This window comes from Pelodiscus sinensis, chromosome 1, assembly GCF_052426305.1.
Source record: "Pelodiscus sinensis isolate ZL-2025 chromosome 1, ASM5242630v1, whole genome shotgun sequence".
NCBI lineage: Eukaryota > Metazoa > Chordata > Testudines > Trionychidae > Pelodiscus > Pelodiscus sinensis.
Window position 1 is genome coordinate 197,535,939 of NC_143052.1, and position 27,635 is coordinate 197,563,573.

Below are 27,635 nucleotides of genomic sequence, written 5' to 3' on the forward strand. Positions count from 1 at the left end.
GTAGTACTTTTACTTCAAGTGAGGGGCAAAAGGGCATCTACCAGAATGTCAAGCATGTTCCTGTTTGTACAGGCTAACCTGTATAAGAAAAAATTAAAAGGAAGGCTGAAGATATTGAAAAGTCCAGTGCCTGTGAATTTGTTTCCTATTGATTAACATAATTTCTACATTTTATGGCAGAAACTCTGTATGAAAAGGCAGTAATTATAATTAATTTTTGGGCTATCCTACACATTTGTTGATAGCTCTGATTCATGCTATTATATTCTCTTTCTTCACCCATAGCAAAACAAACTTAATTTGATTCATACCCTCAGGGGAAAAAAACCCTTGAAATTACTCACATGGTTATGATTCAGCTTGACATGGAATCCTGTCCTCCTCTATCCTCCCCTTCTCCCACCCAAATCACCCCCACCCTTACCCACAGTATATGTATATCATTGCAGTCTGAAAACATTGTGAGTGGCACTTTAAAAACAGGGTAAAAGAAATCCTTTTCCAAAGTGCTGTATGACTTATGTCTACATGGATTTAACAAGATCTCTCCCCTGTGCCAAGTGCTATTGAGACAGTAGCAGTGTTCTGTTTGTGTGTTAAAGTAGCATGAAAAGTAATACTATATTATAGTTTGGAGATTCACCTGGTTTTAGGAGTGAGCAACTTGCAGTACTGTATAAATATTTAGCCATTTTCACATTTATAAATCTGATTTCAGAAAAGGAAGTATGGTTTATTGTAAAAGGAATCCTGTTTCATGTGAGTTAGTGATTTTAAACAAAAATACTGATGATACTATTTATATTTTTGTTAGTTTCTAAGTTGCTACAGGATTGTTGTTTTAAAAAAATAAACAATAAGAACTTGTCTATTTCACTAGGAAAAAATAGTTTTAAGATTTTTTTTAAAATTAAGTTCCAAGCCTTATTTTTGAAGGATGAAAGCTCTCCTAAGCATGAGTTTATAGCAGCATTCCCTGTTTCCTACAACATGCCCCAGATATTCTTTTCTCTAGATGATCATCACATGGTAGAACCCTATCCACAGTTGGGAATGTGACCACTAAATCCTGATCCAGGTAACCATCATATGGTTATCTGAGCACTTTCCATGTAAAATCAACTGCAGTAGTTCATATTAGTTACAATAAGAGCTGAAGGTAGAATTTAGTCAAAGCTACAGTGAAAAGAGCCTTGGTAGGTGATGCCCCAAAATTATTTAAAGTACTATTTTACGTGAATCCAGATTCTGCTATTCATAGGTGCTGAGCTCACACTACTCTAGTTAGGATTGCCACCGGGTAATCAATTTTTGACAGGAATGCCTGGTCTAAAAAGACCCTTCCCCCTTCCCCCCCGGTTGGTTCAGGTCAGCACCACTGAGTGGGCTGTTAAAAGTCCGATTGGTGGTGTAGCAGGGCTAAGACAGGCTTCCTGCTCACCGGGCTCCACACAGTTCCCAGAAGCAGTGGCAAGCCTCTCTTCAGAGTCCTGTGGATGGGGGCAGCCAGGGAGCTCCACACCCGCCCCACCCCAAGTGCTGTCTCTGCAGCTCCCCATTGTCTGAAAACCCCGACCAATAGAGACTGGGGGGTGGCACCTGCAGATGGAGCAGCATGCAGCACAGAGCCCCCTGTGCCTCTTTGTAAGCAGAGCTGTCCCATCTATAGGACGGTTTAAGGCCCCAGGTCCTGCACTTTGTGGGCCCCTGACATGGCTGCCTCCACTGTCCTATGGATGGGACCCAGGGTGGTCTGGGGGATTATATAGGGAGCCTGCCTCAGGGCATAAGCAGGGGTCATACTCACCACCTCCTGCACTCACCTCAGCGGCAGAAGCCGGAGCAACCCAGGAACCTGCTCTGCCCTGTGCTACTGCCTACCTCCCAGCTCGCTGCCTTCCATTTCACTGTAAGCTGAGAGGAGGGTGGTGGGGCAGAGCAGAGCAACCTGCCGGGTCACTCTGACTCTCGTCACTGTGGTGAGTGCGAGGGGGGGGAGGACCCTTGCTGCCACCCCGTGCCAGTCTCCCCCTCTCCCCAGTAATACCCTGGCTCACATCACTCTGGAGAAGGGGCTTCAGGCAAGGGAAGCAGAGGGGTTGGAGGAGGGGTGAGGCTTGGAGAAGGGGTGGAGTGGGATGGAACAGAGACAGGACAGTGATGGGGGAGGTTGCCCTGGATCCCATGCCCGGGGCACTGGAGGGGGTTGTTCCAGCCCCTACAACTCCCCTGCTTGAGGTAAGTACCATCCAGACCTGTACCCCTGACCCTCCTGCTCCAGTCCTGATTCCCCTCCTGCCCTCTGAACTCCTTGGTCGCAGCCCACGCACTCACCTACACCCCAAACTCTTCATCCGGAGTCTGCACTCCCAACCACAGGCCTCACCTTCCCACATCCCCAATCCTTAGCCTTTAACCAACTCCTATACCTAAACCCCTCATTTTTGGCCTGACCCTGAAACTCCCACCCCTGCCCACTACGTCACCGTACCAGAGCCAGCCCAGTGAAAATAAGCAAGTAAGAAGAGAGGGTAGAGAGAGCAATAGGGGATGTGGGTGGAGTGAATGAGGGCAATGCCTTAGAGAAAGGGTGGAATAGGGTAAGAGTGGGGTAGGGCAAGAGTGTTCAGTTTTGTGGAAGTAGAAGGTTCTCAACCCTAACTCTAGTTGAGATTAGTAGAAGGTCAAGCCTTCTGAAAATCAAGCCCTATAGACATAGTGATAAGCTTTGGAGACTTCATACATGTTGATATGTATTACACAGCCATAGTGTATATACCTTGTACAAGTTGGAGGGAAAGGACACTTTTAGCCAAGCATTGTGGGACATCCTCATACATGGCAGTGGAGACTGAAATGCAGGCACCATAAATTTACTGTAACTAGTATGAAAGAGTGAATATCAAAGTATTTCTTTTGTAATAGCAAGGTCTACAATGCAAACATCACCCATCTGATGTTTGAAATGGCAGCATTTTTAATGACATGTACATAAAAAGAGTTAGGGTTGCCAGGTATCCGGTTTTGAACCAGACAGTCCGGTATTTGAGGTTTCTGTCCGAGAAACAAATTGAGAAAATACCAGACATATAAATGTCCAGTATTTTCTAATTAAGTAAGGTTTATTATTATCATTAGTACCAGTACATAGTTGCGTACTGCCTCAAACACTGTGTGAGCGTGTCCATCAGCCAGGCAGCACGCAACTACGCAATAGAGGGGGGGAGGCGGGGCTGGGGCAGGATGGAATCCCCGGGGCTGGACTTGCCCGTGTGCCCTGCTGGGACCGTGCGTGGGATGGGCAGCCAGGGCTGGCCTGAGCCATTTGTGCACCCCGGGCCCCAGGAGCGTGGCCCCGCCCCCAGGAACCTGGCGCATGCGTGGCCCCGCCCCGGGTGCGCGGTGCATGCATGGTGCCACCCCCACGTAGCCCGGCAGCCCCGCGTGGCGCCCCCTACAATGGGGTGCCCTGGGCAGTAGCCCAGTCAGCCCGCAGCTTGGGCTGGCTCTGCGAGCAGCACCCCGGGATCTACTTGTGCTCGGGACAGTCCTGCTCCCCCTAACTCCCTCCTGGCCAGCCCTGCTCCCCTCCTGGCCAGTCCCTCCCACCCCGATCTGAGATCAAATGTATTCGGTATTTTTTTTTTTCCAAACTATCTGGTAACCCTAAATGGAATCACAGATTCCTCAATCACATGTGAGTTAACATGAGAGGCACAATGTGTTCCAGGTGATTCAGACTGCCAAGGACTTCTGAGTTTTAATCCAGGTTCTACAACTAACTTTCTCCCTGGCCTTGGGCAAATCACTTTGCCTCTGTTTCTTCATTTGTATAAGGAAGCTAAAATGTATATTTCAGAGAGGTGTTAGGAAGGTTAATTAGTTAATAAGCAGTTGGAGGTATAAATTAGTACTCATTTTTTGTGCTCTATGAATGATTTGTCAGATACTTCCCAAACCAACCTATTTACATTTTCTGTGTAAATATCATACATACAGCATACTATTGTGGGACATATTGGTTTTGTGCCATCTGCGTGTCACATTCTTCATCCTTGAAAAACATTAAAAATAAAGATTTGTTATTTAGTTTCTTATGAGCTTTACATAAAATATTTTGCTATGAAACATATTTATAGAAAGAGTCTCGTAATAAATATTGATGGGGAGGCAGAGAAGTAGTCAAGTTGTTTTATTCATTTCTTCAGATAAATCTGTTACTCTAGATCTCTTCTGAAAACTAATAAAAATGTAAGTCTGGGATGGGGCAACAGATTTCTAAAAACCTGCCTTGTTTCTAAAATTTGTTGTCTTGTAGTGTTACGCACTTGGCTTTAAAGAAGACAGAGGCATGTGTGAGCATATGTATGAGGAAGCTTAAGTTTTTCAATAAGGTAACCTGGTAATACCTTGTTCTACTTAATATTTTCCTGGATGAAGCTCACTGTAGGATGTGGGCCATAATATAGATTATACTGGTAGTTTTGCAACTTGAATTAAATAAATGTGAAATAGGTTTTCCTCCTCCCATCCCCCCCCCCCCCCCCAAATGGCAGTCTGTGAAAGATCACAGATAATTGTGAGAAAATTTCAAAGGGACAGAATATACAGTATATAGTGGTTTTATTGCCATGTATGTCCCAGAATATTAGAAAGACAAGATGAGTGACATAGTATCTTTTGTTGGACCAAATTCTGTTGGTGAGAGAGACAAGCTTTCAAGCCATAGAGCTCTGTGTGCACAAAAGCTTGTCCCTCTCACCAACAGAAGTTGGTCCAATAAAAGGTATTCCTTCACACACGCACCCCTTGAAAATAAAGTATTATTCACTGTATACTGCAAATCTTATTAGGAATTTAAAAACATTAGGTCTTCAAAAACATTAGGTGTCATTCTGTTCTCCAGATGCTTCATTGCTAGGCTACGTCTATAATGCAGGCTTTTTGTGCAAGAATGGCTGTTCTTCCGAAAAACTTGCAGAGCGCCTACACTGCACTTGTGTTCTTGCACAAGTAAATTTACAGTAAAGCATCAGAAGAGAGGGTTTCCTGTGCAAGAGTTATTCCTCTCCCCACGAGGAATAAGCCCTCTTGTGCAAGAAGGCAGTGTGGATGGGCAACAGGAGTTTCTTGCGCAAGAAACCCCTATGGCTAAAATGGCCATCAGAGCTTTTTTGCGCAAGAGAGCGTCCACACTGCCATGGACGCTCTTGCGCACAAGCACATGGTAATGTGGATGCACTTTTGTTCAAGAACTCTTGCGCAAAACAGTTCTTGTGCAAGAAGCCTGCACTGTAGACGTAGCCCTAGTGTTGGGGAAGGTGAGGGGGTTAATAGAAAAATTTTCTAAGATAGAATTTTGGTATTTGAGGATTTAGTATTTTGCTGGAAATATACCAAGCAGCTTTTAACATTGGATTAACTGTCCCCTGTCGAAATATGTTTTAGTACTCAACTGTAATGCCTACCCAAATAGATAGCTAAATGTGGCTTGATGTCTACCTAATAAATGCAGCTCATAGGTAGAGGAGTTAGTGCAGTGTTTCATTCTGGAAAAAACCTTAAGTTAACTTTCTAAAGGATGTAGTAGATTTAAAAAATAATTAATGATATCCCCAGTGTCTTGTAATTATGGGTTTACATCGAGGCAAACTCTCTTTTAAAAACTTACGTTGTCCTAAGTCTGGGCAGCAGTTCCTGACAGATGCTGTTGACATACTGATGTTTTCTGTTCTAGAACATCCTCTCTTTTTCCATCGTGAAGGAAAGCTCTTTTAGATACCCAGAGTATGCCTTAGTCCTACCATGAGTCTCAGGCTCTGAATCATGTCTACAATAAATCTACTCCCCACAGCTAAAGAGGCTTGTTGTTCTTTAGAACTTGGGAGGGGGAAGGGTGGGTGAGGCAGTTTGAGTCATCTTGGTTTATACTGGCGTACATTTCTTACCCATAAATTGGGATTGGCAAAAATTAACAGTGGCAAGAAGCCTTGCATTTGTCCCATTTTTGCATCTAACAGCACTTACTGCAGCCATAAACATTCATAGCCATGTGTGGGGGGCAAAGTGAAAATGAAATGTGGTACAATTCTAAGTGTTAATAGACAAACACTGATTCTTTTCAAACATGTGTTGTCCTGTGCATTTTTAAAGAGTTGTAGATAGCTGTGATCCCCAGTATCTTTCAGGTTGCCAAGTAGATGTGTTGATTTCTTACAAACTATTTCTGTTTTTCTGGAATAAATCCTTAAAATCATAATATATGAAGAATTACTTGGTAGTGTCTACCTATAAGTTGTATGAATAATAGATATGGATAGCAATTGTATTGCATACAGACAGGAGAAGTAGAGCTGCTTGTCACTGATTGTTTATTTACATATTTAAATCACTCTGTATTTTTCAAGTTGCATGAGTAAACAGATACATAAATAGAAGAGGGGCTTATATGTTTTCCTTTGCTTTGAAAATCTCAACTTGTGTATGTGAAAGAGAGAGAAATATTTGTATTTTATGAATTATATTTAATTATAAGTTTTCTCATAATGAGCTGGGAAATGCATGTTTCTATTTTATTTTAGAAAATAGATATTAATGGGGACAGGGAATGAGTTGATGGCTATATAAAACAAATCTCAGTATGAGGATTTACTTGAATATGTGACAAACATTTCTCTTTGGATACTGTTAATTCTGAGTGTCCCTGTGAGGCGAGGGGGTTTCCTGCTGTAAAGCACTAGCACTGTTCAGCATGGGCGTTTTTCGATTTGAGCTTTCTCCCTTTTTTTTTTTTTTTTAACTCAATGAGTGTCCTTTATTTAACCCCGGCAATTCATAAAGTTCTCTGCCATACAGTTGGGACTGCCCTGTCATATGACTAAGCCTATGATTGGTCAGCAGCTAATTGGCGGTTCTCTATAAGAACTCCCTGCTGTAGAGCTAACTGAAGCTTTGACTCTCTTCCACTGCTGAATTACACTTAGATTGTAACTCTGAGATTAGAGTGATTCAGCAACATGTGATAAAAGTTATCAGTGCTGTGGGCTTGGTAGAGTTGTTGATAGACAATAAAGCCTGCTGAAGCCAACTTGGATTAATGAGCGTCACCTATGAACTGGTAACTGTAACGTTGTTCAGAATGTTTAGTGTATAAGAATAATGCTGTTTAAAATCTTTGCCAGGAACGTGTATGGACTTATTATCTTTTTCATTTCTTCTTTGTTTTGTCATAGGAATGAAATGCTGATAGCTTTTTACTTTGGAGAGTTACTAAGAAAAAAAATCATTCAGTCAGTCTATAACAAAGGCATTTTAAAATCTGATTTATCTAGCTGCGATGAAGAATTTTAGTTAATGGAAGCTGCTGCAGTCTGTCACAAGGATTATTCAGAATGGGTAAGTGTGAAATGACATTGCCTACTAATGGACATCATCTGGTCCATGTTATTAAATTGTTTGAAGATTCTTAGTAGTGTAACTAAGAGAACTTAGAAAAACACAAACCTGGTTATTCAGTCGAGTTAAACATAAATTTTAAAATGACGTTTTTGGGGTTGGAAGGAATGTTTAACTCTTAGTTTACTAAACTTTTTTAGGAACTACGGATAAAAGTGAATTTAATACACGTTGTCGTGATGTACCTTTTAGATAGTTTTAACAATTAAATATTTGGCTCTTAATAAAAGGGGTGTAAAAACTTCTTTAACATAATATTTAGTAATTGTAGAACTTGATGTCTCAAGTAAAATGGGGAGACTACTTATCTTATGCACTGGTTGTGTATTTTTACCAGGTATTGCTGTGTCTGTAACATAAAATTTTTAAAACTCTGTAACTATTTCATTAGTCACTACTTATTAATTTGGTATGATCATAACACAAAATATGGTCTGACTGTCTAATGTAATAAATAAGTTGACATGATATTCCATGCCTGTCACTTAATCTGTTAGCTTCTCTTCCCTAATTCTGTCCTATCATTCAGAGAGAACTGAAATTTAGCCTGAGTAAATTGAATCCTATCAGTCTACTTAGTCTAGAAATAACCACAACCTATATTTGAAGAAAAAATGTTACTTGTACTTTTAAGTGTTTTTGGTATGACCTCAAATGGGGACAAAGATAAAAAGCTACTGTGGGATTTTGAGACTGTTTTCAATTCTTTTATATCTTTTTTAATATTGTCTTTTTAAAAAGGGGTTAGATAGTAGAAGGATGACTTTTATTCTCTAAATTGTTCAAGTGCTTTTCTTTATTTCCTAATACAATGTTCGGAAGCTCTTTGAACAGTACTTTTCATAAAAATAGAACTCAAGGTTACTGTGTGACTAAATTGATTGCAAAAATGAGCAGGAAATGTCTAATAAGAGCAATAAAAATAATGGACTTTAAGATAAGAATGTCTTTTAAAGGCAGTGTTCCTAACAAATCAGGAAGAATGTGACCCAGCCCTTGCAATCAGATTCTTTTTCTTAGTTAAGGTGTGGTCAGGCAACACCTGGGAAAATGTTACTCGTTAGCCTTAAGGTGTCTATGTTTAGAGGGTCTATATTCTCTTTGAAAATCATGAGCAAGGAATGTTTCACTTATTAATCTGCTGATTAATATTCCATAATAGTCCTACAAATGCAAGAGGCTAAAATTCTGCAACGAGTACTTTTTTCCAAATAACGTGTGTTAAAATTATATAAAGCCTTTTCCATCCCCTCCCCAAAAACCCCCTATTTTAATGGATTTGTCTGTTTTTAACCTAATGCCTCTCCCTCATGCCTTTTGGTTCTGAAATACTTATATGAGCAAAGACTGTTTGACTCATTCAAATGAAAGGGAAATATCAGAAACTAAATAAACGTTCCAGTTGAATTCCCTTTAGATCATGTCTGTTACTTTTGTGTTGTGTCATACCATTGACTGTTTCCAATTTATTCATAAAAAGCTTGCATTTTTAAGTGTGATATCTCTCACACAACCACATTTTACCCTGATTTTGGTAGTATATGTTTACTGTCCTTTTTTTGTTAGGTAACTAAACTAAGGAAAATATTTACAGATTCTATAAAATGAATATCCTTGAGGAGGTTGTACTGAAAATAAACTTTGTTAAATATGTCAATAACTATGTTTGTAGGTTAAATTAACCCACCGGTGCTTAGGCTCTATAGGTAGTAGATAGAAGTATCTACATACATAAAATTGTTGATTTTTTTTTAAGTTTTAAGATTCTAGTTGATACATGTAAATTATATAAACAACTAAAAGTAATTTTTCCTTGGGAGAGGGGTGTGTAGAGAATAGAGATAGGGCATTTCCTTTATTAGCATAAAGATTGTTCAATGGCATCCAAAGAATGAAAATATTGTTTCGGTGACAACAACATTCATTGAAAATATTGGGTTTGAAAATATCACTTCAAAACTACAGACCTCCAAGGTTGTTTGTCATTAGACTTGGGGGAGGGAAGTCAGTGCTTACCTAGGATGCATGCCAAAGTGTACTGCTCTTCTGAATAGTATTGTCTGGAAGTGCTAGGTCAGACCAAAATCGGGTTGTTTTCACACCATGGAAACCCCCCCACCCCCACCCCCCCTCCCATGTCATAGAGTATGTGAGTAAACTCGGAATTTAGCCCCTTTTTCATGGCAACAAAAATTGCTTTTCCTACAAGTTCAGTTTGGGGGCTTGTGAGGGTGTCATTTTAAGAGCTGAAAGTTTGTGTTTGTGTTTTGTGTGTGATACTGTAAGCAGTTCAAGATACCCCTGGAAATAGACAGAGGGATAGTCATTTTAATTTATAACTTTAAAAACAATGAGCAGTCCTGTGGCACCTTAGAGACTGACAAATATATCATGTGGGTAAAACCCACTTCATCAGAGGAGTTGGAGTAGAAATTACAGAATCCAGGGGTATATAAGTAAAAGCAGTTTCCTGCTTTTGTAGGACCAGTTGTAAGCTGAATATTGTAGACTGTAGTTATGCACTTTAACGGTCAGAAGAAACCCACTATAAAATAATGGAAGAGGTTTGCCCTTGGGGGTGAGCATGCCATTGTATTTGGCTTGATTTGTTCTGAAAAGTTACTTGTCAGAGCAAGAGTTCATAATCTGAACTGGTGTCACTGCTTTGCTTGGGGATATGAAAGAGACAGAGAAACCCATTTCAAACTTAATATATAAAAAATAGTTGTCAGTCAATAAAACATGACATAGCAGCATTGAGAATATAGGTTTTTATAATTTGGCTTAAAAATAAAAAGTCAATATGATGGGGAAAATCTGTGTTAAACACATCTGAGACTTTTGCATGAAATCGCTGATGTTCTAATTGTAAGTATGGACACGTCATCCAACTAGTAAGCAGCTATTGGGAGGGACGTACAGTGGGCACCAGCTGAGGAGGGGAAACATATGATCCCATGTGACCTTCCCACGTGACTTGTTCTCACCCTCAGCTGCTGGCCCTCTGTGCTCTCCCCACCTCTCCTCCATTGCATGTTACCTGGCAGAGACAGGAAGTGCTCTGTCCTCTCACTGTACATTCTACCAGGCAGCCTCCAGCTAAGCTGCATGCCTAGGACACTGCCCAGTGCAGCACAGCAGCTGCTTGGTGGATTGCACTGCACTGCACTGGGCAGTGCCCCAGGCAGGTAGTGTGGTCGGAATCAGAAGAGGAAATGCTGTGACCCAACACCTTCCCTTCTGGTTCTGCCACTGGCTTCTTGCCCCACCCTCTCCCCCTGGCATCTTTGAGAGGGCCATGTGACCATGTATGTCCCTCTCATAATCACGCCGGCTTCTATTTATAATGCTAAAACATTTCAGGCCTAATGTTGACAACTGTCACCTACTCAGTTCCCAATGCTGACAAAAATTGACCAATGGCATAGATTTCCAACTACTTGGCTCGTTACAGTTTAGAAACGTGTTTGAAAATGTTCCCCAAAAGAGGTTATTACAGAAAATTGAGTAATAACAGGTGAGAGAGAAAATTCTTTTATGGATGAGAGAGAGAGAGAGAGCAAGAGAGAGAGAGCGAATGAACGAACACAAAGTTCTTTAGTGGATGCCCCAAGTATCTGCAGGATCTCAGGAAATGATGGTCAATAGATAGATTGAGCCTGAAAGAAAAAATGGACCATGGGGTGGCAGCATTTGTAAGCGTACACAATTATTTATATAAGTTGAGGCTAGTAAGGAACTTCTGAAAGACCTAACCAAAATTAAGAGCCTAGGCAACAAGATGTCAGAAGAAATTCAGTGTAAACAAGGTAAGGTAAAGTACATTGTAGATGGGTTCTAAGCTAACTATAACCCAAGAGATACAAGAAACAGATAAGGCTCACAGAAGAGCATTGAACGGCTGAAAAGTAAAAATTTGAGTATAATTTAAAAGAAAGGCTAATGTCAGGTGAAGTGGTAGAAATACATAGAATAATGAATGGTAAAAGGGTTACTGAGGTGTGTTTTTCATTCTCTCACAACACAAGAGACATAATACAACTACTTAAGAGCCTAGGATTAGGAGAAAACTTCTCCCATAAATGTAACTGTCCATTATGCTATTTAATAAATCAACCAGTTTCATCCACTGTGAATTTGGTAGAACTTCCATAACTCAGTTTCTGGCCATAAAATGACAGCATTTAATTACCTTTGTAAAGCCTCTCTGGTTCATACACACTAGATATACATGCAGGTACTTAATACTATAACAAAGATATCACTGTTTCAGTGTTTATAATTTCCCTTTAAATGATGCTGGTCATTGACATGAGAAATTAAGCAAGTCTAGCATGAAAATGAAGTTTGGTTACTATTAATGTTGCCTTGGCAAGAGACTCGCTACTCCCATTAAGAAGCTGAACTTTTGCAATAATGGCACACATGCACACAATGAAAGTGAGCCTTTGGGCTCTGTCTTGAAACTGATCCACACACAGCTTTACTCAATGGGATTTGTGTGTGGATCAGTGGTGGGATTGGACCCAAAGGATTGTTTTTGGCATTCCCCAAATATTTTGAAGAAAGCAGTTTGGTTTCTAAATGTGTAAACAGTGGGTTGTATTATTAATGGTAACAAAACTAATATTTGTGTTCCAAAATCAGATAGTAAGTGCATGATGTAGCTCTTCACTTGTATTTCTATAAATTAATAATGAATAACTAAAAACTATTGGTTTCAAATATACTTCATATTATGTAAAAATTGCATCGGTCTTTTTTATGTTAACTTTATATTTAAACTATGTATTTATGAAATCATCTACCTAATAGACTTTCTGTATATTTTTAGATATCTCTTTGCACATTGAAGTGTGCTTTGTTTAAAAGTTATAGTCTGTAGCTATTGGCCATAAGTCTTACCTGTTTCACAATTATCATATATCAGATGTTTCATTTTTCTTTTCCTTCAGTAATACCAACTAAAAATAGGTGTATAATGCTGCACAAATTTTTTGAATTATTTTTGTCATGGTGAAACATTGTATAAATTAATGCTTATTTTAAAAGCAGCATCTGGTCTAAAATTTGCTACCAGCTGTTCACCCTTAAAGAAAACTTCTCAGTCTGGATAATTTATGAATAATCGAATATTTGTATGTTAGTAATCTCCTTTTGATGACCCTATCTATCAAGCATTTTATTTAGCACTGAATATGAAAATGTCACCAAATTGTCTTGTTTCCCCCTTGAAAATAGTTGTGTTTTTTTAAACTCACATTGGCAAAAATTTCAAGGTAGAAACCAATTATAACAGAGTATATCGTGCTACTGATAATCTTCCAGGAATAATCAATATTTTCACAATACTGCAAATAGTATTTGGGGAAAGGGGTGTTTCTTCCTGATAGATGCAGGTTGATAATCTGACACTGACCTCACCACTACAATACCATAGGCAGGTATGCGCATTATATGTATATGCTCAAAAATATGCTCATAAAAGGCAGAAGCAAGACAGTCTTGCTGTTGCATAAAGGGCAAATGTCTCACCCAGCCTTCTGAAGATACCAGGGAAGAAGCAATGCTGTCAGTTGGACAATACAGATGAGGGATAGCTCATTACTCTTGGGGGAATTCCCTGCAACTGCAAACATGCAGAATTCATGTCCCCCTCACATTTCTTTGCTTCCCCTTGTAGAAAACCACAGAGAAGCTGCAAGACCCATAACTCACCCCTCCATGGTAGCCTGGGTGTGTCATTTCAGGTGTCCAGAGCAGCTAGTGGGCGGCTGAGGGAGTAGTCAGGGCTGGAGATGCCCTAGCTGTTCTTACACTGCACTGGGCTGAACTGCTAGTCTTGGTTGGTCTGGGGTGGGAGAGGAGGGTCTTTCCCTGCTAAGAGTATCCCATCCCCAGAAACTTCCCCAATTGCAGGAAGATCTGACCCCATCACTTGTCAGCCCTGAAGGAAATGAGTCTCCCCAAAGTATCACTCCCATATCCACCCAGTATCTCCCACCAAGCCTCCTGCACTTGACCTTCACTCCCCACTGAGCCTCACCCCCTGCACTTAGACCCCCACCGAGCCTCTTCCACTGCATTCATATTTCTACTCCTGCACTTGGACTCCTACCCCATTGAGCTGCAACCAGCTGTACCCAGACTTCGTCTTCAACAACCGATTCTCCCAGCACCTGGATCCTTCTGCTGAGCCCCCTGTTTCTCTACATGAGATCTCACCCTACTTCTTGAGCCCCAACCATTATCACCTGCACCCTGCTGCAAAGTCCCATTCCCCCTGCATCCAGAACCTCCAAATGAGATCCTGCGTGTTTAGATTTCTTTCCTCCACATTTGGGGTGTGTCTAGACTACAGGGTTTTGTTGACAAAAGTGGACTTTTGTCAACAAAACTGTACCTGTGTCTACACTACTGCCGAGTTCTGTCGACATAACATCGACAGAACTCGGCACTTTTGTCGACGGTGGAAAATCGCATTCTACGAGGAATAACGCCTTTTGTCAGCAGAGTTCTGTCTACAGAAGGCGTTATTGCATCTACACTGTCCTTTGTGTCTACACTCTCATGTCAACAATGCGGCTTGCTTTGTCGACAGAACTGGATGTAATCTAAACACTCTTTGTTGATAGAAGCTTTGTCAACAGTATCTGTCAACAAAGCCTGTAGTCTAGACGTACCTTAGATGTCCACTGAGCCACCCAACCCAGACTGTCTCACAAAGAACCCACTCACCCCACACCTGGATCCCTCCACACCTAGAGTCTGCTAGATTGAGCTTATCTGCCCCGCACCTGGATCAGGGGCCATGGTTGGGGATGCATGCAAGAATCTAACCCTCCCACTTGCTATTTTGGTTAGGAATGTCAATGTGTAGTCAACTATATGAAAAGCCTGGGCTTATCGGTATACAGAGGCAGTGGAGGGGAGACAGGAACTGGTTTTTAAGCTGGCTCTCCACCAGCACTGGATCCCACTGAACCACCTCACTCCCTTCCTCTCCCCCCACCCTGCTGCTGAGAGGCAGCAGTGCAGAGGGTATGGGGAACAGGTGGGAGTCAGTACACATGGGAAGCCGGCTTTTGAGCCGTCTCTCTGCTCATACTGCCTGCCCTTCTCCCTCCTCACACTGCTGCTTCTTATCAATGTTTGTGTGGGGGGTGGGGGCAGCTTCTATCTGCAGCGAGCCTGGATAGAGGCAGCTTGGGATGCTCGCACATCCTCTGTCCTCAGGGAGCTTGGGCCCCCCGCGGACAGAGGCTGCTACTGCCCCACACAGCTGCCACTATATTAGAGGCAGCTGTATGGGAAAACATATGGGAGATGGTTTGTGTGGGAAGCTGGTTTTTAAGCTGGCTTACCTCATGGACCGGCACCCACCTGCCACCCTGATACAGAGGCAGCAGCAAGGAGTGGCAGAGGGCTCCCTGGGAGTGGAGCCAAGGGTACTCTCGCTGCCGCCCCTGCCCCCAGGAACTGTTGAATAATCGTGTAACCACTAAAATTTGGTGCAGTTACATGATTATTCAATTGCATGATATCTAACATCTCTAATTTTGGTGTGCTTGGGGCTGCGCACCCCCCCCCCCTGCAGACCAGGAAGACGCGGGCGGCGGACCGAGACGCACCGCGGTCCTGCCGCCTGGGTCCTCCGCGGCTTTGCTCCCAGTCTCCCTAGTCTGCTGGAGACCAGCAGACCAGGGAGACAGGGAGCAAAGACTCTGAGGACGCCGGCAGCGGGACAGCCGCAGCGCGCCTGGGCTGCCCCCCTACCGGCTTCCCCCGCGGCTTTGTAAAGTCCCCCCGCTCCCGCCCCCCCCCCCCGCGGCTTTACAAAGCCGCGGGGGAAGCCGGCAGGGGGGCAGCCCAGGCGCGCCCCTTTGCTCCGCGTCTTCCTGGTCTGCAGACCAGGGAGACGCGGAGCAGCTTTTCTTGCCGGGGAGTACACGGGCTGCGGGACCACGTGGTCCCGCAATCCGTGTTCGTAACTGCGGATCTGACGTAAGTCGGGGACTGCCTGTACTATATTTAGTTATCAGCACTTAAATTCTGTAGTACTATGTGACTTAGAGATATTGAAAATATATCCTCTGTGATTCATTTTCCTCATCTTTAAAATGAGGAGCATTCTGCTAGACAACATTTAGAACATTGATTGGAAAATGTAGTTAATTATGGTCATACCAGTTAAACTACGCTACCAAGTCTTTTTTTTTTTTTTTTTTTTTACAGTTTAGAAACTGCACGTCACAGAAAGCTGGAGGTCTTGTCCAAGGCAATGGTTTTGTTGGTGTTACTACAGTAACCTGGGCGAGAGAAAGTATGCTGAAATTGAACTGTTTTCTCACAAATTGCTGTTGAGCACAATGGGGCTGAAGTGAACCGTTGTGCCAGGTTCCACCTATAATCCCTACTCAACTATAGTTAATGGGACTTGTGTGAACTGATGTAAGCATCAAGCCCAAAGGCATGGGGGACTTTTACTCGGCTTTTTTTTTTAAAGGGGAATGAAGAGAGAAGAAAGCAGTTCAGTTGTTAAATGTGAAAGGTGAGGTTTTTCCTTCCCATGGTTACATTACTAATACCAATAAAACTACTTTGGAAGTTATCTTGATGGTATGACAGCCAAAATGGCCCCTTTGTGTTTCTCTTGCCACAAAAGAAAACTCTTTATGACCAGCATTCTCTCTAGACACTTTCTTGTTAGCCATAAGTCATTTGGAGAACTACTTATGTCAGAAGTTCCTTTGAAAAAGAGCTTGCCTATAATGAATGGCCTGCGTGTTTTACAGAGCAATATATTGAAACACTTAAGTGCAAGGGGACACGCCATTTTAGATGAGAAACCTGTAAATGAATGAGCAATTTTGCTCCCTTTTAGTGTAAATACAAATGAAGGTTTTTAATAAGTTGAACTATGTTAAAGCTACCATAATTGTAACATGATTTATTGCAGTCTTCCTTAATCACTTTTCTTCAGACTAGGGAATCTATTTTCTGCCTTTTGAGTGGTGGGGGAAATTATTGTAACAGAGATAAGCAGCTTTATGAACTGCCTTTTGCAGAAAAACTTATATAATCTGATAGATATGACATACAAAAAAGGTACCACACACATGTTCCTCATGGCAATCTAAATAGCCTGTTCCACATTATTCATTACTTGTAACTAGTTTGCATTGTATACTTTCAGTTACTTTATGGTCTCTTGTCACTTGTTAAACATTTCAGTCTGAATTGCAACTGATTCCAAGTTAATGGTATGCAATCCTATGGTACAAAATCAGCATATGATTCTACACTGAGTGTTCACATCTACTAAAAAGTTCCTTTTTGTGGACCAGAGCACCAGGAGAGCATGCCAGGGTCACGAAACCAAATAAAAATTTATAAAGTGAATAAATAGTTTAAACAAATCAAGTAGAAAACTTTAATAGTTCCTTTTTGAAAAGGCTGGAGGACCACAATCATCAGGATGTTATGTTTTGTTATGCCAAAGATATTCTGAATTCCTATTAGGCTCAAGGGCAATGGTAGAGGAAGAGTTGGTGAATATTTGAGTGGCATGAGTACTCTTAAAAGACCGTAGTTTTGCTCCAGGATCCTGGTATTAGTTGCCTCATATAATTGTTTTTGGATCCTTCCTATGGTATATGTTCAATCCTCTACAGTGTTATTGGTACTTAAAACAGGAATGTGCATCTGATGTTTCTAGAGTGCAAATTCCTATAATTTACAGTTTCTCCTAGACTCAAGAATAACCCATCCTCTCAATTGTGATGCTTTTCAGGGAAATGATTCAGTACTCTTTAGTGGCTTAAAACAATGGATTAATGACACACCTATTTTAAATGGGATGCCTGTTTTTTGCAAGTCTATAAAAGATGTGAAGTGATATTTGGTAGTATACATTCTCTATTGTATAGAGATTCATTCACTTCATGGTATTTTCTTGCTCTATAATAGCTGCTAAATTAGTCACCATAAGAATGTGATTTGTTAAATACTTAGTTTTAAAACAATTCAGAAATGAAAGTGTCTGGCAGCATAATATATTCCTAGGAGTTTCTCTGATAATCTGAGCCACTGTTGAAATGGTAGATTTCATTCACAGTTTGCCAGTTAAATGAACTTCACCATATTTTTCCATATTAGGCATAACTACATGAGCAGAAGAGCTAAGGTCTTCTTAGCAATGGGTTTGTTGTGTCCTCAGTTCATGTATTAAATTGCTGGTTCAACATGCAAATAAAATAGTCAGAGGGGTTATGCTTTCTTTCATCCCCCATGTATTGAATAGTAGGTGCTCAGTGGAGGTAAGGAGTTGAATGTTCACATGGGCACATACATTCTGTATCAGTATAGCATAGTTACAACCTGTCTGCTCATAGAGGATCTGTGTACTTGATTGGACAGCTGACCAACATGAATGCATTTTGGCTGCCTTGTATTTCTGACCATATCTTGGGCTGTACTCTCCAGACTGATTATGCAGTGAATAGGGCACAGCAAAATGAGTCAGTTCCTGTTCTTTTGGCTGAAGCTTCATTAAGAGTTCTCAAGAAAAATTTCAGAATGTGGATGTGGTCAACATAGTCATTTTCCTGGCATCTCAAAGGAAACCCACATAAACTGTGAATGTGAACTTTGAACTATTATCCCTCCAATAACAGAAAAGGAAAAGCATTTTGTGGGAATATTCACTTGCAGCTCACCCTATGTCACAACCTGCACATTTTATATAGAAATAATTCTTAATAGCTGGTCTATATTGTATCTTTCATGATAGATATCAACTATATCCCATTTTCTCTTCCAAAAACACCAGTTTGGGGTAGAAGATGAATAAGAACAATGCTTTTCATCTGTTTCATATTCAAGCCAAAATTTTTTTGTTTTTGTTTTTAAAGGCATTTTAGATTTTTAGTTTTCATTGTAACTACTTGCTGAACTACATAGAAATCTGAAACCAGCCCATCAGTTCCACACTTAGTGTTTGTATCATCATGGCTAAATATTTTAGATGAAAATGTCACTGTCAAAACAAAAACTTTAAAATTGAGAAACTTTACAGCAAAGCGGCTTTTAATTGCAACAGATTGATTTTTAATAGGCAATGAAATAGTCAGTCATATTCCAAAGAAGTCATTTTAAATAGTAAGTGAAGATTATTTTTGAAAATCTAAACTATTGTAACATTCTTTCACTGATTTTCTTACGAAATTCATGTATTAGAGCCTGGTTACTAAGTATTTTACCATATGAATTCAGGGACCACAGATCTCCACAGTCCTAGAGAGAAGTACTGCATTTTATGTTCAACATTTGATCACTATCTTGATGTGCTGCTGTTTGTATCGCAGTAACATTCAGAAGCTCCCTTCGTGGACTAGGGACCGTACAAACATAGTACAAAAAAATAAATAAAAAATTTCTCCCTCCTGAAGAATTTACAGAAGAACAAAAAAATGACCATACTGCACCAGCTACTTTAGTATCTGTCTTCCAGCAGTGGCCAGTACAAGAGGCTTCAGAGGAAATTAACAGAACAGGGCAATTTATCAAGTGATCCATCCCCTATTTTCCAGTCAGAGGTTCAGAAAAACCACAGAAATTAGCGTAGTATACATACCCTGAGAAAAGTACTGCCTGCATCCTCCATGAACATATCTGATTCCTTTTTTTTCAGCCCCATTATACTTTTGGTATTCACAGCATCCTCTAGCAAGGAGTTCCACAGATTGACTGTTTGTTTTGTGAAAAAGTCCATTTGTTTGTTTGTTTGTTTTTGTTTGTTAGCTACTGCCTGTTAATTACCCGAATATTACATTTTATTATATCACTGATTTTTAAGTGGTTGCTACTTTAGAAAATTGTTGCTTTCTTTGCTGTGCTTTTTTCTTTTGTAGGAAGAAATGGAAGGACTAGCTATACAGAAGTTTGTAAGCTGTTTAGGTCAGGGCTGTCTAGGTGTTGGCACAGTAGGAGCCTGGTCTATGAGTGGGGTTGCTAAGCAGTATGGCAGTATAAATAATAAATCTTTCCAAATAAAAAAAGGCTGTTAATTGAGGTTTCATCAGGAAAGACTAAAAAGTCTGAATAGTGATAGAGATGTAGCCATGTTAGTCTAGTGTAGCTGAAACAAAATACAGGACTATGTAGCACTTTAAAGACTAACAAGATGGTTTATTAGATGATGAGCTTTCGTGGGCCAGACCCACTTCCTCAGATCAAATAATGGACTATTTTTGATCCATTATTAATAATGGTTGTGACTATTTTCTTCCATTATTTGATCTGAGGAAGTGGGTCTGGCCCACGAAAGCTTATCATCTAATAAACCATCTTGTTAGTCTTTAAAGTGCTACATAGTCCTGTATTTTGTTAAAAAGTCTGAGGCGTAGTTGTGTTCGTCTGTAACTTTAAAAACGAGTGATCCAGTGGCATCTTAGAGACTAACAAAAATATAAAATCATCTTTAAGTAGTTGATGTATTTCCACTTCATACAGCTAAACGCAGTGCCTTGCATGTTTAGAAAGTATCAGAAGGTAACCTCAGCAACTCCTAATATAATCTAGGCCAAGGGTGGGCAAATACCAGCCTATGGGCCAGATTCAGTCTACTAGGGTTAGCTCCTAGGGGGCCCCCACCACTATATTTACCTGAATAACTGCAGGTACCAGCCATCACAGCTCCATCTGGCCATGGATCACTGTTCCCAGCCAATGGGAGATTTGGGAAATGGTGTCCCTGTCCATGCCACTTCCTGATACCCCCATTGGCCAGACAAGGCAATCCATGGTCAACAGGAGCTACGATCACAGGTACCTGCGACCATGCAGATATATATATAGTGGTGGCAGCCCACCACTGTGTTATTGCCCACCCCTGATTTAGACTGCCTCTGGAATTGTGTCCCTACTGAGTTTGTCTCTGCATACGGTCTGAAATTTTGAATGGCCATTTTCTTTATTTGTGCCTGGAATGGGATTGCATCTCATAAAACTGTACACAAAAGAGAGAGAATCATGAGGCAGGTGAAAGGGCCCAGCTGGATCCCTACCCCATCGGGGACTCCCATTCCCCAGATGCCCATTAGGGAGGCCTGATTTGTACAAGAACATTGCTGGCTGTTCCCCTTTGTCAGGGAGCGAGGGGAAAGTGCACAGTTGGTTGCATTCCTCACTTTGGCTGGGGAGTGCAAGGGACAGACAAATTGTGCACTTTGCTCTCAATGCCTGATAAGAAGGGGAAGAGCAAGCAACCCTCGGGGTGGGAAGAGCTTTGTCTTCTCCCACACACAACCCCTGCCCAGAGCTGCTCCTCACTCCCCAACCTTGACTCCTGCACTCCCCCTGCCATGAGCCCTTCCTTAAAAATCTGAATTACTTGGGGTGCTAGTTGCTTATATTTTCCAGGTTAGGACCCTTTCTCCTCTCCTCTCCTCTCCTCTCCTCTCCTCTCCTCTCCAATGAAAGCAAACAAATGAAGTGATCAAAAATGAAAGTGTATAATTCCCTCACTAAACAGTTTTTTCACATTTTTCCAGATGGAGATACATAAATCCAATTTGGGGTTCTCAGTTGATTAAATGTGAGGTAGACCTGACCAGCATTTTCATTATAATTGTATCCATTGTGACTTGCATTCTTTAGGTGGGAGCATTATATGCTTTCATTTTTTATTACTTCATTTTTTCTTGGTCTTAAATATTTTGTTACAGTTGTGATCAATGTTCCCTCTAAGCTGCGTGGCAGCACAGCTTTTTAGGCTATTAATCAGCCCCGCCCAGACAGAGGCTCAGAGCTCCCTGTGGACTGGATGGGGTTGATTAATCACCTGTGAAGCTGTGCCGCCACACAGTTTTGAGGGAATACTGGTTGCAATCTATTTTTTGGTTTAGCAAAAAGGTTAATGATAATGTTTGACTAGGTACTCTATTAAATATATCCCTCAGAAATATCGTTTCATTTGTAGGAAAGAGAACAGGTGTTTGTCAATTACTGGTGATGGAGGCAATCTCTATGCTTAGGAGTGCAATTTTCTTCATTACCCATATTATAAATAAATGTGTGTTTTTAGGTAAAAAGCCACATCCCCAGGTCGTCCACTTAGTTTTTGTTTTCTCTTCCTTAGGCTGTCTTTGGGGGGGGGGAGGGTAAACATCATTTTGACAAAGTTCAGCAGCACATTCTTTCCTTGTGTGGCCATCCTGCATACATAACGTTTCTCTAAAAGTGTAGCCTACTATGTTTTTCTCATTGCTAAAATTGTCATCCTCCTCCCTCTCTTTGACAGAGACACACTGGTGACATTTTGGGAGAGGTCATTCTTATAGTATGGGGAAGTCTAACTTACCATGTGCTATGGATAAAGCTCACAGTCATTTGACTAAGCTTTTAGGGCAGAGATTGTGGCCCTGAATTAGAACTCTGTGCACCTCCACTGAAGTCACCCAGTGTTTTGTCATGAGGATTTATTATAAGTCAAAATCGGTAATGTTAACTCAGATAACTGTTACCAGAGATGATGTTTCAGAGATTTTTTCAGGTTTAATATAAGGAGAGATGTTAATCTTTTTAAGTAGTCAATAGCTAATAAATATGGTGCCACACTATAAAGCTGCATTGGCCAAAGAGTAGCCCACAACCATACTGATCTTTAAATTTCCTTTGGGAATTGCAATGCCTGACAGTTTATTATGACTTCTCCATTTGAAGAGCTAGTAATCTCTTTACAGGCTGCATTGCATCTCTGTTAAAAATTAGGATGGTTCACTCTTCTCTTCTTTGGGCAAAGAAGTTGTGGCTCTTGGCATCTAAAGTGATTTCTAAAGTGATCCTTCTTAGCTGGGCAAACTTTGGGTGTTCCCTTGACTGTTAAGCCAATCTACTGGTTCGGTTCCTTTTATTCAGCATTTTTAGCTCTCCAATATTGAGAGTGATTTGTATTGTAGAACTCATTCATCCTGTATTTCCAATAGAAAAGTTAATGCAATGTTCCCTTTTTTTAAAATACCCATTGGGACCAAAAATATTTACAAAACAGATCTTCCCATTGGGATTGTTAACTCCAATAAAATTATTCTGAAAACTGGTAACCTGTTTTTCAAGGGTGTTGATTGTCTTCATCATCTTGGAAAATCAGACCAGTAGTTCTCCTTTTAATACTTGCCTCATTTATTCTGTTTTGAGAATGTTGCTACAAATACTCAGATTCATTTGAATTTACCAGTAGTAGGTGCTGAGGCAATAAGAAAAAAATATTATAGATTAAGATTTTCAAACAAACTTTCAGCACCCAAACCTACTCCATGTTTAAACAGCTAAATGGAAATGATGTAAACTTTTTTTCACACACAGCTCCTATTAACTTAAGTGAGAGTTGTTCAGTGCTCTGCATCTTATGAGGATCAGGCCACTTTTATTTAGGTCCTTAAAGATTGACACTGTATTTTTCTAGAATGTATATGCTGGAAGGAAATAAAATAAAATATCCACTTATGATAGTCCCAAGGAATGGACTGTATAGTTGTAGCTGTGATGTTTGCATTAAATGTTTCATGCATTCTGTTTGAGGAGTTTAGACTCAAAAGTATAATTTCCAGACCTTCAAGAATTCTTTTAAAATGAGCATGGGTTAAAGACACCGATCACAAAAATTACATTTATAAGCAATTAAAACTGGTTTTAGTCTGTATGGGAATGCCAGTGGTTTTGCCTTTAGGAACTTGTTTTAGAAGGCGCTGCCAACCACACGCCTCCCCAGACCTGCTCATACTAGTATTGTCTGGAAGAGCAATTAAAAATACCTTGGACAGGAATTTCCCTGACTATGTTCAGCCCAATCTGAAACTTTACTTAACAAAGCAATTTATTAAATAGTGGGATAATCAAGTGACCATCAGCTGGTGTCTGTGTTTGATCAACACAGTCAGAGGGTCTCGGGTATGCAAGAGCTGGAATCACTACAAACATACGGCCTGCTCTGGAGATATCCTGGCTCTAATGTAATTATGTAACCCAGCAGGAATTCAAGTTCACAGGAACATACTTTAATTAGATGCCTGTATTTCAAATGTTGGTTTTATCTCTGCGTTCTCTGTTTGACAATGTGTGTGTATGGCAGGAAGAGGTTAGACCAGTGGTCCCCAACGCGGTGCCCGCGGGCGCCATGAAGCCCGCTGGGGTATTTGTGTGCGCCCGCCGGCAACCTGGGCTGGCCCCGCCCGCGGCGCACGGGAGGCGCCGGCCCCAGGCGCGCGACACGCACCCGCGCCAGGTCGCAGCGCTCGGGTGGCCCCAGCCCCGGGACACATGCAAGCGCTCGGGCGCGCGGCGCTGCGAGCGGCGCCGATGCCAGCCCCAGGCACGCGGCTCGGGTGGCAGCGCCGGCCCCGGGCGCAAGGCACTCAGCCGGCCCCAGCCCTGGCCCTGGGGCACATGCCGGCGCCGGGTGCAAGGGCATCCCAGTCCCCTGGCGTGCTCCCGGACATGCGGCCCCGCCCCCAGGTTTCTGGCGTGTGAGTGGCTCCGCCCCGGGCATCCGGCACATGAGTGGCCCCACCGCTGGGCGCCCGGGAGCCTCTAAAGGTTGGGGACCACTGGGTTAGACTGTGTCCATACAATTTACCCTCGTTTGAGTGTTCCCCCTACATCAAACAACTTATTGCAATTTGTAGCTAAGCCTTTATAATTTCTCTGATGAAGTATATAGCTAATTCAAGCAATGGACCTGAGCTGGTTAGGTGAAGTTGTAACTTCATACACAATCATTACTATGAATGTTAGGTGAATAAGTAATGAAAAGACATTGGCATGTGCGCTAGGTGAGCTGTGCAGATGGCATTGTGGTTCTAAGTAGAGAAATATCACTTCATTCACAATGCGATTGCACTACTGAAAAATTTCAACTACATTTGGTGGTTTGGGTTTTTATTACAACACATTCAGATGTGACATTGTCACCAGCTTGGAACTTACCACGATCAGACTTTGTCATGCAAGAAGCATAGTTAACATTGTAGAATTTCTCAGTATTTTTTTCTATTCATAAATTACCACCTCCACCACGAATTACAATTTGAGCTTGAAAGGAGCAAATAAAATAACTATAATGCCATCTTGCTTTGACCAGCATCCCCAAACTGAATGACACCCGGAGAGGCAAATTAGTCTGAATTAATAAGTATGAAAGCTTCAAAGGGGTAACTGAGTTAGTATGTAGCAGGAAAAACTTAAAAAACAACACATGGTCTGGTAGAACTTTAAAGACTAACAAAACATGTAGATGGTATCATGAGCTTTCGTGAGCACCATCCACTTCTTCAGATGACCCAACATGAACATGCAAGGTACTGCATTCAGCCATATGGAGTGGAAATTCATCAACTACACAAAGAAGGGTCATCTGAAGAAGTGGGTTGTGTCCACAAAAGCTCGTGATACCATTTAGATGTTTTGTTAGTCTTTAAAGTGCTACCGGACTATTTGTTGTTTTTTTTAATAAGTATAGAATATCACCCTTGTTGTGCAGCAATGATTCCCCTTCCTCCCCTCCCCCCCGGACTTTACACTGGATTGTTTTTTTTCCCAATGTACATAGGTTTGACCAAATGCTGATCAGAGACATTCAAATAAGGTAACTTCCATAGCATTCTATCTTACCACATGAATCCCTTCCATTCCAAAACTAAAAAACTGACAAGCCTGTTTGTTTGCTATATTTCCAAACAGTCATTTCAACAACACGTGTCAGGCTTTTGATCTAAAAAAAACCCTGAATTGTTGGCCTCCTTCAAACTGAAAAATGTATTTGAGCATGCATCAGTATCTTTTCCCGTGATTGATCTACTCTAAGAACATTAAATTGTATTAACGAAGCCTGTGTCTTGATTGAGGCAGGCACAGACATGAATATTAGGCTGTGACTCACAAGCCTTCTCCTCAGCTGCCTTCGTAATTGTTGCACAATAAAGATTCAATATTTTCCTTAATCTTTATTTGACCTTGTCTTACAAACAGTCTCTCTTTGTCTTGATTAACAATTTGTCTTTCCATTAGTGTAGTTAATCAGTATAAAGAAAGTTTCACCCTTCAAATAGCAGATTAACACTCTGGTAGTTTCTTTCATTAAACTTTTAAATTTTTGAGCAGCAATAGGAAACCTGACTCTAGAGCAGTGGTTCTCAAACTGCGGTCCTTGGACCACTAGTGGTCCAGGGCTGACTTGAAGGTTAGCTGTGGCTTGAGGCTCAGCTCCCCCCTACTGTGGGGAGGGGGGCCACACTGGCGCTCCTGCCTGTGCCCTCCCCCCATAAAGTTGGAGCACCAGTACCCATTTTCTGCTGGGGTGAGAGAGGAGCAAGTGGCTTTGTGAGCTACCACTTCCCCTCCCCCTGGCTGCCAAAGGCTTTCTCCGCTGCTCTCATTGTCCAAAGTCGCATCCTAATGGGAGCAGCAGGAGGCAGTGAGCCTGGGACTCACTGCATGAAGCCAGGTGAGCACCCTCTCATGTCCAGATCCCCATCTCCATCAGACCCCTCCCCACTGAGGCCCTTGCTGCCACAGTTGCACCTACTCTTGCACCCTCCCTCCTGGACTGACACCCCACCCCGAGCTTGCTCCTGCACCCTCCCTCCTGGCCAGGCACCCTACCCCCAGCCCTCTTCTGCACCCTCCCTTCTAGACAAACACCCCACCCACAGCCTGCTCCTGTATCCTCCCTTCTGGACAGACCTTGCACCCTCCCCCCCCCCTTGTGCACCCAAACTCCTATCTAGCCATTTAAATTGTTGATTATTTCACTAATCAATTAAGTTACGCTGCATGTGATTTCTGCTGTTGTGTGTGTGTGTGTGCCCACGTGCACACATGCGTGCCTCAGTTTCCCTGGGCACTCCAACAATACCTGGATGAGGTGGAGAAGGCTGGTCACAACTCACTGTGGATGTCAGTCTCTGTTTCTGTTAGAGGCAGCAAGGGATGGGGGAAGCGACTAGTAATTCACATCCCTACTCCCAGCCAGATCCCCACTCCCAGCCTGCTCCAGCACTACCCAAATCCCCCTCCTACACCTCCATCTCTATCCCATTTCCTGGCAGCTCCCTTCCCAGAGCAGACAAAGCGGGGGGGGGAGGGGGCAGAGATATGATAGAGGTCTATAAAATCATGACTGGTATGGAGAAAGTGAATAAGGAAAAGTTATTTACTTGTTAACATAACATAAGAAATAGGGGTCACCAAATAAAATTAATAGGTAGCAGGTTTAAAAGAAACAAAGGGAAGTTTTTCTTCATGCTGCACAAAGTCAACCAGTGGAACTCCTTTCTAGAGGATGTTGTAAAGACAGGACTTTAACAGGGTTCAGAAAAGAACTAGATAAATCCATGGAAGTTAGTTTCATCAATATTTATTTGCCAGGATGCGTAGGAATGGTGTCCCTAGCCTCTGTTTGTCAGGGGCTGGAAGTGGATGACAGGAGAGGGATCACTTGATGATTACCTGTTTCTGTTCAATCCCTCTGGGGCATCTGGCATTGGCCACTGTCAGAAGACAGGAAACTGGGCTAAGTGGACCTTTGGTCTGACCCAGTATGGCCATTCTTATGTTCCACCCATTGAACCCCTCATTTTTGCCCTCACCCCAGAGCCCAGAGGAGCTCACAAAATCTACTAACCCCCGGACTCCAAAAGAGTTAATCTGGCCCGTGGGAAGGCTTGAACCTTAGTCCTCCTTGTCCTCTCCCCTTTTTCCCACCATGGAGCTGGAGCACCAGGGGAGTGAGGTGTCTTCAGTTGGGGCCACATTAGTGAGGGTTCAGAGAGGGCGGGGAGTTTTTTCCCCTCACTTTTCTGTGGCCCCCTACTGATATTTCTGTGGATCAGTGGCCCCGGACCCAAAAAGGATTCTCTACCCCTGCCATAAATAAAGAAAACATTGAAACCTTTTGTTTTGGACATAATTAATATTTTACGTCATTTTAAATGAAGTACTGTAAACACTTAACTTGATAAAGTTAAAGTGCTTAATATATTTAATTATTTCTGTTTTGAGTAATATTTCCTTTCTTACTGGTTTGTCTCCCTTCCCTAACCCTAACCCCCATCCCCTCCCCCCCATGTTATAGTTGCGTATTTAAATTTTTATGCTCTGGTTGCCTAATATGAATAATTTAG

The 27,635-nt window shown here is 41.8% G+C and overlaps 1 long non-coding RNA gene across 2 annotated transcripts in view; it reads left to right on the forward strand.

The window, feature by feature from the left end:
* The window catches only part of LOC106733000 (uncharacterized), an 80,375-nt gene extending 60,680 nt beyond the window's left edge, over positions 1-19,695 (forward strand). For both annotated transcript variants that reach the window (XR_012898267.2, XR_012898265.2), the window contains 2 exons: positions 7,233-7,395; positions 15,691-19,695. This is a non-coding gene — a long non-coding RNA (uncharacterized LOC106733000). The remainder of the gene's footprint in view (positions 1-7,232; positions 7,396-15,690) is intronic.
* The last annotated feature ends 7,940 nt before the right edge of the window (positions 19,696-27,635 follow it).